This window comes from Crotalus tigris, unplaced genomic scaffold (assembly GCF_016545835.1).
Source record: "Crotalus tigris isolate CLP2741 ecotype Arizona unplaced genomic scaffold, ASM1654583v1 scf7180000017677.1119895, whole genome shotgun sequence".
In the NCBI taxonomy this organism is placed as follows: Eukaryota; Metazoa; Chordata; class Lepidosauria; order Squamata; family Viperidae; genus Crotalus; species Crotalus tigris.
In genome coordinates, this window is record NW_024096560.1 from 993089 (window position 1) to 1007407 (window position 14319).

The 14319-nt window shown below is 35.5% G+C and overlaps 1 protein-coding gene across 1 annotated transcript in view; it reads left to right on the forward strand.

Annotated features, from left to right (window-relative positions):
* The window catches only part of LOC120305487 (potassium voltage-gated channel subfamily D member 3), a gene marked incomplete at its 3' end in the record, with an annotated part of 244772 nt that overhangs the window by 159985 nt on the left and 70468 nt on the right, over nucleotides 1-14319 (forward strand). The window lies entirely within an intron of this gene.

Consider the following 14319-nt stretch of genomic DNA (forward strand, 5'->3'; position numbering starts at 1 on the left):
TCAGTATAATTTAACCTGGGTCTTGGTATTGTCTCTGCTTCACAATTAATCACAGCACAATTAATGCGTCATTGTTGTAATTTCAAGGACCAAGCAAGGTCCTTGAGTTGACAATAGGACTTAAAGCAAGTAATCAGGCAATGGTGGAAACATATCTTACTTTAACCATGGTTTGTGAATAAATCCTAGGAGACTTATCCATGGATATTAACTAATAAATTATGACTTACATGCCAAAACATAATGTGCATACCCAGCCAATATATTTCAGATTTACATCTTATATTTAAAAAGCCAAATATGTCCATCATACCTGTACATCACATGGCCTTTAATTTCACATCCTGCTTTAGCAGTTTATTCTTGGCTTATGTTAAATCATCATTTATTCCTTATCCATTTAGTAATATAATCAGCCAATTTCATAGAACCAAATCTATCAATCCTAAAGGATTATATAGAAAATGAGATAAATTATTTTTTAGATAATAAAGTATAGCATGAATCAGCTAATTCAAGAATCAGACTTTAAAACTAAAGGAAATAACTACAAAATCTATCACTGGTTATTAAATCTACATCATGGCTGGCTTACTATTTAAAGAAAAAAAACAGCTTCCCTTTTTCATTGCAGAAATCTGATTTTCCTGGTTAACACAGCACGTGCCAGATTAGAAAATAAGCCCTTTTAAGAGGGCCAAAACCAAAATCTTCTCTTTGGTTTAGATCATAAGACTCTAAGACTCCCTCAATTAAGTAGACTGGAAATTAATAATATTGTGTAATTGATGAAACTAGTTTAGCTTTTTTTAAAAAAAAATAATTATCATATCATACCATATCAAAATAGCAATTATGGCCCACTGCACAGCAAGGAAACAGGAAAGAGACCAATCTCTGAGACTCAAGTCAGAATTTGTGATTAAGCTTTAATCCTTTTACAGTGATCCAGGGTATTATGCACATTCTTTACTCACTCTCTCTGATGGTTAATGTTTTTGTATTTGAAATGTTCACCCAGCTCGGAATTTTTTTCTTCACACAAAAGCTGCTTATCAGCATCAAAAGGAATTAACTGAATAAATATGATCATAAGAAGAAAAATAAGTCTGTGTGTTTCCTTTTTAAAATAGGTTGCCATTTTTAACAGAGTTATTTTCGAAGCTTGTTTTTAATTGAAAGCTTGTTGTGGGGTGGGGGGAAAACAGGATTAGGAAGGATTATTAAGTATGTTTGCCACCTTGAGTAGCTTATAAAAGTAATAGAGGCAATTTTTAAAAAATAGATAGCTGATGGACTTTGACTTATTTGAAAACTATAAAGGGGAAATTAAAATCAAATCAAGAGATCAATTAAATAGCAGAAGAATATAGTTGTCAATTGTTTTCCCATTTACAGTTATCTGAAACATTAAAATGACTTATGGTTTAGAGCAAAGAAAGATAGAATTTGAAAAACAATTGATGTATAAAGCATTTATTGAAATTGGAAACAGAGTAAAAACATGTTTAAAACATATCATAAGTAAGCTATGAATTTTGGTTATAATATTTAGATGGATCAATGGGAAAATATATGGTTAAAAATGTTGAAATTCACATTGTGTTATGATCTCAAAGAAAGATATTTACTAGTTGGGAGCAAATATCTTTGCAATCCTTATATGCAGTGGTGGGATTCAGCCGGTTCGCACCACTTTGGCAGAACCAGTAGCTAATTTTTTGTTGCCCAGGCCCAGAAAGGACTTTCAGAAGCAACATCGACACAGAGAATCGCTTGTTCACATATTTGAATCCCATCACTGCTTATATTGTATGTATAAATTGGAAGCCATTCAGGAAGATGCCTCCGTAATTCACTGAACTATGAGGAGGAGTACCACACAATCAGACTTGCAAGATTGAAGTCAGTCCCACCAGGTAGACCAGACCAGGAAATCAACTCCTCGGGAAAGTTAAAATTACTTTTATTGAGACTGGATGTCAGAATAGAATCTTTTAAGTCTCACAGTTAAAAGGTGCTATATCTGCTTTTCCTTCTTAAAGTTTTGTGAATTATGGAAGCATCTACCTGAGCTGCTTCAAAATACTATCTCATAGTTCTGGTTTTAAAAAGTGCTTTAGCCCCCTTTGTCTAGGTGACAGTCCCCACAAATTTCAATCAAATAAATCTTTGTCTAAAAACACAAGGAAGTCCCGTAGTCTCCTGGTTGATGGTCTTTGGAGGCAGTCACACTACCATCAAGGCTAATTGCCATTGATCCCCATGACTTTCACAAATTGCTCCAATTTTTTTTCTTTTAAGCCAATCAGGCTAGTAGCTGGCACCATATCTTATGGTAACAAATTCCAAAAATTAATTATGCATTGTGTAAAAAAAAAAAACAACTTTTGTCTGTCCTGATTCTTCCAGTTTTCTGTCCTTTCCTATCCTGCTCCTAGAATTCAGCCTCTGGTTCTAATATTTTGAGAAAGGAAAAACAGCTTTGTCTTATTTACTTTATCCAAACCATGCATAATTCTACACATGAAACATGTCCCTCTCATTCATTTCCTCTCTAGACTAAAAAGCCCCAAATGTTACAATCATTCCTTAAGGAAGCTCATCTTCCCCCTTGTTTAATTTGTGGGATATATGCTTTGACATGTATTTTTCATTATATTAATGTATTGTTTGTACTGTTTTCTTCCAATTATGATTATGTCCAGACTTTCATGAATTTGTCTTGGTCATCACTATGCCAGTTTGTTCTGTAAATTATCTATGACCAGACCCCTTTATGGATTTCAGCACTATAACAGCTTAATTAGGCTAGCAAAATCTTTTCAAAATTATGCTCCATCTTCCAAATTTGCTATTAGGAATATAGAACAAAACTCATGAAACACATTTAGCTAAAGTAGCATTTTCTTATTGATAAAGAAAGACGTAAAGACAATGAACATTTCTACTCATTTTTTATTTTTATTTACTTATTTGTTTTAGTACATTTATATGGCTACATATCTAATTAACTGAACTCAGGATCATTAACAGAAAATTAAAAAACAATACAAAATCAAAAATAAATAAAAGAGCAAAGTAGAAGCCTATCCATCCATCTATCTACCTATCATCTATCTATCTACCTACCTATCATCTATCATCTATCTATCTATCTATCTATCTATCTATCTATCTATCTATCTATCTATCTAAAAACAGTAACATTTTTTGACTGTCAAATTTTCTTCACAGCCTATGTGTTGCAAGAAATCAGTCAATGATCTAAGGCAGAGGTGTCACACTCGCCATATCACATGACATGTCACAACGTATCATGACTTTTTTTTTCTATTGCCGGCAATGAGGTGGGTGCAGTTTTGCCATGACACATATGGCCTGCGGGCCGGCAGTTTGACACCCCGATCTAAGGTATGAGTTCATTTAACAAATATACAACCAACCAAAGGCTTCAGTTCATCCCAGTGGAATGAATTGTTCCATGCACTTGAATAACAATAGGCTGATTTGTAGTCTAGACTCTAGGATCTTAGCCTCTCCAAATTTGATGTTTGAAAAACATGAGAACAATATAAAATAAAGTAAGAAAAACTAGAACTTAATAGGCAAAGGTTTAGATCAATGTTATGGCCACATAAATAAAAAAATAGAAAGTCCTATAAAATCTATAAAAAAAAGTATAGAGGCTGATTTATGGTTTGTTAAAAACAATAAAAGAAAAGAAAGAGACTACTCAAATAACACTGTTACAAATTCTTTGTTGTTGATTTTTGCTTTGTGGAAAGTGCTTCAGCAATTACCATATATTCCGGCGTATAAGATGATTTTTGAGAGCATCGAAACAGCCTCCGAACTCGGGGGTCGTCTTATACGCCGAGTCGTCTTATACACCGGAAATAAGGTAGTTTCTGGCGTATAAGATGACTTTCTAGGCATGCGACTCGGCATTGATCGTCTTATACGCTGGAAATACTGGTAGTTTCTGGCATATAAGATGACTTTCTAGGCAGGCGACTCGGCGTCGATCGTTTTGCGACTCGGCATCGATCGTCTTGCGACCCGGCATCGAATTAGGGGGTCATCTTATACGCCAGATCGCCCTATACGCCAGAATATACAGTATTTTTTTTTCCTCCTCCTAGAATCTTTCTAACCGTCTTAACAATCCAAGACATTTCCACCTCTTTTCTGCAAGGGGAAAAGTCATGGTTACATTTCAGTATAAATGTTCTTCCAAAATGTAACACATAATTTTTACTTTGACTTTTCTAAGTTTGTTAGAATGTTCTTTAACTTTTTTTGCAAGGGAGGGAATGGACTGTTGTTAGCTGGGCCATTGTGTAATGGAATATAGCTTGGTCATAAAGCACATTTTCTTCATTTAGGTTAATTTCCTGGAAACTTTAGGTTGGGCTGGGGAACACCCTATTTGATCAGATAAAACCATACCTCAACATTAGGCAATTGTGATTATCTGAAATAAATGGTACTATTCAAAACAGCAAGAGAGCCCTCCAATTAAACAGACTGCAAAATGGGAAATTGAGTTTGCATGTGCTTTCAAATGTTGTTAGTGCATATTTTTGATAGAATAGGATCAAACAATTTCTTGTAAAGACTGAACTGTGCACAACAGAAGCACTTTAATAAAGAACAATGGCTTTCTAAGTGTGGCTCTGCTGAAAACAGAACATTTTATCAAGGTCAGGGATACATGCCCAGAGGATGGCAGCCGCACCTGAGGAGGTCAGCTATGAACTGAGATTCAGGGAACTGAAGTTGTCACACAGTTTAGAAATGTGATGTGTAAGCTGGAGATGAGGAAGAGAGCTGATATCTTTATAATGACAGCCTGCCTACTGTGTGGTTATATAGTACAATTAGCATTCCTATTGCTAGAGACTTATAAAAGATCTAGAGGATATTATCACATTACTGGCCTTAAAGATTCTCTGGATGCTCTTAGTATGTTTTGGAGACTGGGAAGGTCTCAGATCAGCAGGGATGCCTGGAGGGATGCATGTTTGTTTCAATTTGCCTGCCTTGGTGTAAATAGAGTTGAATATATGGCATTGAAATCAGAGGCACAGACAGAATCTGGGATCACTTAAATTGCTTCTGTGTTTTCCATCTATATAGCTAATTTATGTCTTGTAAACTGCCTGCAGATGCTTGCATAAAAGGACAGATCATGCACAATAAAGAAATGTTAGAATTACTATTTTGATTAAAGAAATAACAGAATATTAACATAACAAGACTCATCATTGTCTTAAGTGACTTACCTACCCCTTTTTAGTATATTCTATCTATTCTATATGTATTAGCCTTAATATTCTTGCATGCATCAATTAGATTACCTGGTGTTTTTGAGAAGAAAATGATTCCCGGATTCCAGCAATCAACTGTACTTTAATAACACAAGTTTAGTAAATTTAGTAAATGGATAAAGTAAATTAAGAGTGACTTTTATAAAGCTCCACAAGCTTTTTATGAGTTTGATATATTCTGCAAAATACTTCCTTAATAAAACTTCTGGTAAATTACAATAGTTTCTTTTATATTGTGTTTCTGGGAGTGCTTGTAATAGAAAAAGATGATGATGATGATGATGATGATGAAGATGATGATGATGATGATGATGATGATAGATAATAAAATGAGTGAAAAATATAACAATCTGACAATAAAGAAGATTGTAGTGATACCATGATGGAAAATTATGGGGAAGTCAGAAGATGCTTATTACAAATGAGCAAGAAAACAATAATACTGTCATATTACCATATACATAAAAGTGATGTATGTTTAGTATGCATGTTACTAAAGTATTACTCTTTTTTGACCATTGGCCAGGTTAGTGAAAATTAATGGATGCTTGACTTCCGGTTTTTGCATCTGCAGTGCATGGCTGCATGAGAGCAGACCTCTGCTCCCCACAGCTAGTTTCTTCCTGCTTGGGGGACCCTAGATGGGTCTGAAGTTGCCCCGAAGAGGTGACTGTGAAGGAGGGGCACCCGGTTGATGGCAATCACTTTGTTTGATCCAGGTAAAGCCCTCCAAACCCGACAGGAGAAGGGCTAGCATGAGATCAACATCTAGCCCAAGCGACTTGTAGCCAAAGTATCAGAGTACGAACCTGAACATTGGTGAACAGTGTGCTTGGAATTGGTGAGAGTACTGATCTTCTTTCTTCTATCTACTATTTAAATCCTTGAAAAGATCCCCAAAGCAAGAAAACCTCCAGAAGTGAAGGGAGGGCACTATATCCCCTTTCCCTTCCAGACGGAAACAGCGAATTAACATAAAAGGTTGAAAGACATATACTAAAATTTGATTTAAACTATTTCAGTCTGGACAAATCTAGAACTAAAAAACTGTCAAGATTATACCCTAAAAATTTCTGATAGAATTATAAAAATATATAACAAAAATAACTTTTTAATGGAAAGAAAAATTGATAAAAGAAATAACTGCTGACATCTAGTGGAGAATCAGAGAATAGAACACTAACAATAAGGACTCAGAAATTGGCAGAATGCCCAGAAACAAAGAAAAAGTTGTTCCTTTGTATTGGAAATAACCTTGAAGACAACTGGGAACAAAGGAAGAGCCAGATTAAAAAGTGTTTGAAAGAAAAAAAACAAAAATACCTGGACTATTGCTTAAACCTAAGAACTGTTTATGGGGGAAAAAAACTTTGGCTTTTTGGCTAATCCTTTAGAGGAGAATTTGCTGGAAGGATGTAAAGTGGCTTAATATACTGAATCTGTAATTTTGACTGACTGATAAATTGACTTTTGAATTAAAACATTGATGAAAGATTATTTGAAGGGGGGAGACAACATGGATATCACATACATATCAAAAAATGATAGGATGCCACATTCAATATTTTCTCCTGAAGGACTAAGCCTGGAAAATCAAGGGCCTCCAGAAGCAATACTTCAAGGCAAGATAAATACTTTCCTGGAGGAAATATATGTAATGTTAGGACAAATACAAATGACAATAGATTCAAACCACGATGAAATTTGAAACAACTTTGAGGATTTAAATAAGCATATTTCCAATCTAAATCTACAATTAAAAAATACCCAGGAAATAAAAACAAAGGAACAAACAAATCAGACAGCAGATTATAAACTAGAAGAGTATGGTCAAATTGATGAAATAACAAAGGAAAAGAATTACAATTTGACACAAAGAGGAAAAAAATCTACAAGGTTCTGATACAACAAGAAAAATGGAATTATTAGGAGAACTATTAAAGTTTGGGGGGCAGAAAGAATTTATCTTACTTACTTCATCTTTTGTATTCCCAACAACATTTCTAAAAATACAGGAACTGTTGGGTAAGTGGACTACATCAACTTGAGAAATTACTTGGCAAAAGAAGATCAGAGACAGATACAAGAGATTTGACTTGCCTTACCAGATGGACAATTGCATGAATAAACATTTGTTTGAATATGGCTAAAAGAACAGAGAATTTTGAACATAAAGGGCCTTATAACAAGAAGGATAATGAGATTTAAGTAAAATAGTATGTTTTATAATATATTAAATGTTAAAATAGTAGGTTGATGTAACTTTTATTAATATATAAGTAAAATATAAACTGATTAAAAAGATTAATAATGACAATAATAATAAATAGTAGTAGTAAAGTTGGAAGGGACCTTGGAGGTCATCTAGTCCAATCCCCTGCTCAGGCAGGAAATCCTATACCATTTCGGACAAATGGCTGTCCAGTCTCTTCTTAAAAACTTCCAGTGTTGGAGCATTCACCACTTCTGGAGACAGGTTATTCCACTGGTTAATTGTTCTAACTGTCAGGAAGTTTCTCCTTAGTTCTAGGTTGCATCTCTCCTTGCTTAGTTTCCACCTGTTGCTTCTTGTCCTGCCTTCAGGCACCTTGGAAAATAAATTGACTCCCTCTTCTTTGTGGCAGTCCCTGAGATATTGGAACACTGCTATCATGTCCCCCCTTATCCTTCTCTTCATTAAACTAGACATACCCAATTCCAGCAGCCATTCCTTATATGCTTTAGCCTCCAGTGCCCTAATCATCTCTTCTCTGTACTCTTTCTAGAGTCTCAACATCTTTTTTACATTGCGGTGACCAAAATTGGATGCAGTATTCCAAGTGCGGCCTTACCAAGGCATTGTAAAGTGGTATTAATACTTCACGTGATCTTGATTCTATCCCTCTGTTAATGCAGCCTAGCACTGAGTTGGCCTTTTTGGCAGCTGCAGCACACTGCTGGCTCATATTTAGGTGATTGTCCAGTAGGACTCCGAGTCCCTCTCACAGTTACTACTATTGAGCAAGGTAACCCCTATACTATACCTGTGCCTAAATGTAGAACCTTGCTTTTTTTCACCATTGAATTTCATTTTGTTAGTGCCCAGTGTTCAAGTCTGTTCAGATCCTTCTGTATCTTAAGTCTGTCTTCTGGAGTGTTGGCTATTCCTGCCAGCTTGGTGTCGTCTGCAAATTTGATGAGTTCCCCATCTATCCCCTCGTCCAAATCATTGATGAAGATGTTGAACAGCACTGGGCCCAGAACAGAGCCCTGGGGCACTCCACTACACACTTCCCTCCATGTAGATGCAGTTCCATTGAGGACCACACTGAGTACGGCTGGTCAGCCAGCTCCGGATCCATCTGGTGGTGACTGTCTACCCCACATTTTTCTATCTTGTCAAGTAGTAGGTTGTGATCTACTTTATCAAATGCCTTACTGAAGTCCAAGTAAATTATGATGTTATGTTATATCTAGATACTATAAAACAGATTAAAAGTATAGTATTTTTATAATGCATGACATAAAATATTGGGATTATGTACCTAAATGGGAAAATTTAGATAGTGAGATGACTAACGTGAAGAAATTATGACATAAGAATTGGATTGAATATAAGGGAACCTAAGCAAACAAAAATTATAAAAATAGGATGTATGCTGAACTAATGAGATGATGGTTATGAGAATAATATAAGCTGAAAAAAGTGTTATATAGAGAGATTTATTATTTGTATAAATATAAAAAAATGCCTATACCTAATTTTTATATATTGAAAATAATAAGAATTATATTTTGGCTAAGATTGAAGAAAGGAAATACAAATGGAAGAAGGAAAGATCAAAGAAATGTATTATTAATTAATATATTCATTATGAAATTATCAAATTTAATTATTATTGACTGTTAATTAATTATTACTGTCTTTTTTTTCTTGTTAAAATGTAAAGCAAGATAACACACTGTACACCAGGTACTGGAGATTGTTATAGTTAAAACCCAATAAAATATATAAAAAAAGAAAACTAATGGATGCTTGAATTTAATATCAATATTTGGGATTGGAATCTAATCACCTTTGAGATAAAATATTGGAAGATATGTATAGATGCTACAACTGGTACATATGATTATATTTTATGATGTCTCAGTTTTGAAACTGTACTAATAGCAAAACAAATTTGATCGAACCATTGTTTGATCCCCTCCAATAATTTCAAGACCTAAAAGCATTATTCTCTTTTCAAAATGATAGACAAATATGTTTTCCAAATGTTGTAGAGATTCTGTATGATTGCATTTGGAGAATTACTGTATAACAGCCACAAGGAGACCTATGAAATCTTCAGCAAATGCAGGCTGTCTTGGCCAAGAAATGTTCCAGATAGAAGATTTATTTGAGATAGAAATATTGCAGGGGAAGTATGACTTCAACCTGCATACCTCTGTTACACAAACACCCCTACATAAATAAACATAGCATTGTGATATTTGGGAGAGGAAATCAGTCAAAACAAAATGAAACTTAGGAGAATCAATCTATCATGATGGAATAAGAATGCTCTGAGCTATATTGCAGTCCAGATAGCCATCCAAATTTAGAGGTCTGAAAGTCAATATAATTTTACCTTTGTATGAAATTCCTGTGGCGTGAAACTAAAGCTATCCTTATCTTAAAGCTGCTGGGCCTAAAAATTAGAGTACATGTTCAAGACCATTTGTTAAATTTAAATAAAATCTAAGCTTTGAAAGATCTCATGAATATAAATCAGTTCTTTAAAAATTAACTTTCCAAATGCTATCGCTCTTATTTCTGTGTCAACTCTGCATCTAAAACCATTCAGAATCAAACTAATTTTCTTTCCCAAAGACTCACAAAGGAATCTAGGTCTGAAAGACATATGGAATAGATCTGATCTGAATATTGAATACATGTCCAAAATAACAAGCTTGGGTACAAATCAACTGCTGCAGCTGGCTCTATAAGATGTTGATGTAGCTTCTACATAAAGTAGTTTAATCTATAAAGCATGATATTAAAAAAGCAAGCAGTGTAATTTATCACAAATTGTATTTGTGTGAGCAGCACAGAGATTCCATATATAGTAGTATTTTTGTAAGAAATTCACATACACAGAGTTGAGTAAGGATTGGGCTTACATGCTACATTCAACCATAACATGGTTTGTATAGTTTTGACTTAATGTTTGAAACTAGCCACTCTAGTTTATAAATCACGGTTTATGGTTTAACATACTATGAGAATCCTGCCAATTATAGCTAGCTAGATTATATTATTGTATTTATTATATTTGTTATGGCTGCCTACCCCAGCAGAACCTGGACAACTTACAACATAGCAATTATACAATTAAAACATAATAGCAAAACATAATAGACTGTCTAAAAAGCAACCATAAGAATAAAAAAGAGAAATGACAAAGGTATCATAATTACCCTAATCTCATGGCTGGAAACAGAGCCCAGGAGAGTAGATAATGTTCATATCTATGGAAGGTTGCTATTCCAGAGAGAGGGCATGGGCAATGACATAGAAGGTAGGCAGGCATTGGTAGATAATAATGGCATGCACATGGGGAGTCAAAGGGATCAAGAAAAGAAAATTTCATATCCTAGACTCTTAAAAGTAAGGAGCATTTGCCTTTTGAGTAGAACCACAATTTTATCCTAGGATCTTTGATTCAGATGTTCCTGATTACTAGATCTCATCTCAGTGTTAGAATTGTGCTCTTCATTATCTTTTTAAGTATATGTTACTTGACATTATTATTATTATTTGTCATCTTGTTAGTTATTTAATAGAATATTTGTAGCTCAGGGTTGAACTGTAGGGTACTTGCTACTCTCTGAGCTTGGTTGTTTTCGTACAGATATTTAATTATGCAACTTCGTAACATCTTCACTGCTAGCATGGAATGGGGCTTGCTGATGGGAGTGCTGTTTTATCATCATAATAATAATAATAATAATAATAATAATAATAATAATAATAATAATAATAGTAATAATAATACACCCACTCATTGCCAAACAGTTCAACAATATATTATAAGGAGGAGAAATTGAAAAGTGGCTAACAACTGGGAAAACATACCTAATAATGAAAAATCCAGCAAAAGGGGCAATACCAGGCAACTATAGGCCAATTACCTGCTTACCAACAACTTTAAAATTACTAACTGGTGTGGTAGCTGATGCAGTACAACAGCATCTAGTTGAAAACAATATCTTTCCACCTGAGCAGAAAGGAAACCGCCCCAATAGCAGAGGAACAAAAGATCAACTCCTAATAGACAAAATGATCTTGGAAAACTGCAAGAAAAGGAAGACCAACCTGAATGTGACATGGATTGACTACAAAAAGGCATTTGACTCTCTGCCACATGACTGGATAATCAAGTGCCTAGAAATAACAGGAGTCAATAGAAACATCACAAAATTTGTGCAAAGATCAATGGCACAATGGAAGACACAGTTGCAGATCAATGGTGAGAGACTGGAAGAGGTTAATATCAAAAGAGGAATATTTCAAGGAGATTCATTGTCACCATTACTATTTGTTATTGCACTGTTTCCTCTGTCAACAATACTGAATAACTCAGGACATGGCTATCAAACATCAAAAACATCTGCCAGACTATCCCACCTCCTTTATATGGATGATCTGAAGCTGTATGGAAAAACATCATCTGAAATAGAATCGCTGCTCAACACTGTCCGCATATATAGCCAAGATATTGTAATGGAGTTTGGCTTGGACAAATGTGCCACACTTACTATCAAACAAGGAAAAATAGTGAAAACTGAAGGAATCAAGATGCCCCACAAAAATAACATTAAGAGTCTGGATGAGGAAGAGTACTACAAATACTTGGGTATCCTTCAAGCTGACAACATCAAGCACACTGAAGTCAAGAAAAAGATTAGAGGTGAATACATCAAGAGAGTGAAGAAGATCTTAAAGTCCAAACTCAATGGAGGAAATACCATAAAGGCAATCAACACCTGGGCAATCCCAGTCATTAGGTACACAGCTGGAATAGTGGACTGGACTCAAGCAGAACTAAAAGCAATGGATAGGAAGACCAGAAAAATAATGACAATGAATCATGCCCTTCATCCATGCAGTGACATTGACAGACTTTATCTACCAAGGCAAATAGGTGGGCGTGGAATGCTACAAGTACATCAGATGGTTGAAGAAGAAAAAATGGCTTTGGAAGAATATCTGAAGAACAATGATGAAGATGCACTGAAATTAGTATATCAGGAAGGCTTACTGACTACTGGAGAGACCAAACTGGCCTACAAGAAAGACCAAATGAAGAACAGAATAGAGGCATGGGAAGACAAAGCACTACATGGGCAATACATAAAAAAATAGCTGGGAAAGCAGATAATAACAAGAACTGGCACTGGCTAAGAGCAGGAAAATTGAAGAAAGAGACTGAGGGACTAATTCTGGCTGCACAAGACCAAGCCTTAAGGACAAATGCATATAAAGTCAAAATTGAGAAGATAGCAACAGACGTAAGTGCTGCCTATGCAAAGAAGCTGAATAAACAGTGGATCACCTGGTAAGCTGTTGCAAGAAGATTGCACAGACTGACTACAAGCAGCGGCATGACAAAGTAGCAACAATGATGCATTGGAAGATCTGCAAAAAATATCATTTGCCTGTAAGCAAAAACTGGTGGGATCATAAAATAGAGAAAGTCATAGAAAATGATAAAATTAAACTGCTCTGGGACTTCAGAATTCAAACAGACAAGCACCTGCAACATAACACCCAGACTTAACAATTGTCGATAGAAAGACAAAAAAGTCTGGATAGTGGATGTGGCAGTGCCTGGAGACAGCAGAATAGAAGAGAAAGAACTGGAGAAGATAACAAAATACAAAGACCTACAAATAGAAATAGAAAGACTATGGCAAAAGCAAGCAAGGGTAGTACCAATAGTAATAGGCTCCTTGGGTGCAATCCCAAAACAACTGGAGCACCACTTGAACACAATTGGCATTGACAAATTCGCTATTAGTCAATTGCAAAAGGCGGCCTTACTAGGAACTGCTTCCATCCTGCGACGATATCTGTAATACCATCAAACATCCACATCTGCCTATCCCAGGTCCTGGTTAAGGACTCGATAGGTAGACAAAATGCCAAATCCAGTCTGAACATCTGGCTGACTATGCAATGATCCATAATAATAATAATAATAAAATTGGAAGAGACCCTGGAGGTCATCTAGTCCAACCCCCTGCTCAGGCAGGAAACTCTATACCATTTCAGACAAATGGCTGTCCAGTCTCTTCTTAAAAACATCCAGTGTTGGAGCATTCACCGCTTCTGGAGAAAAGTTGTTCCACTGGTTAATTGTTCTAACTGTCAGGAAGTTTCTCTTTAGTTCTAGGTTGCTTCTCTCCTTGATTAGTTTCCACCTGTTGCTCCTTGTCCTGCCTTCAGTCGCCTTGGAAAATAGCTTGACTCCCTCTTCTTTGTGGCAGCCCCTGAGATATTGGAACACTGCTATCATGTCCCCCCTCGTCCTTCTCTTCGTTAAACTAGACATACCCAATTCCAGCAACTGTTCCTTATATGTTTTAGCTTCCAGTCCCCTAATCATCTTTGTTGCTCTTCTCTGTACTCTTTCTAGAATCTTAGTGGTTCCTTCATTGGATTGTTATTTATTCTTTACTTGCTCGTCTAAGTTGGTAGAATAAGATCATAGTAATAGACTCTTGCAAATATGATTATACTTTCCTCTCCCTCCCTTATCTTGATGAGGACTAGGGAAGGTTCTGTTTGGGACACTTTCTCAAAATTGCATTTTAAGATTTATCTGTCTATTGTTGTAGTTTTGGGTCTTCCTTCTGTTCCTTAAGCTTATTATTTCTTCCCATTACATTGGGAGAGCACAATGACCTCAACTCAGCTTGATTAGTCTTTTTTATTTCCAACCCATACTTTCTGGGGTGCCTGCCT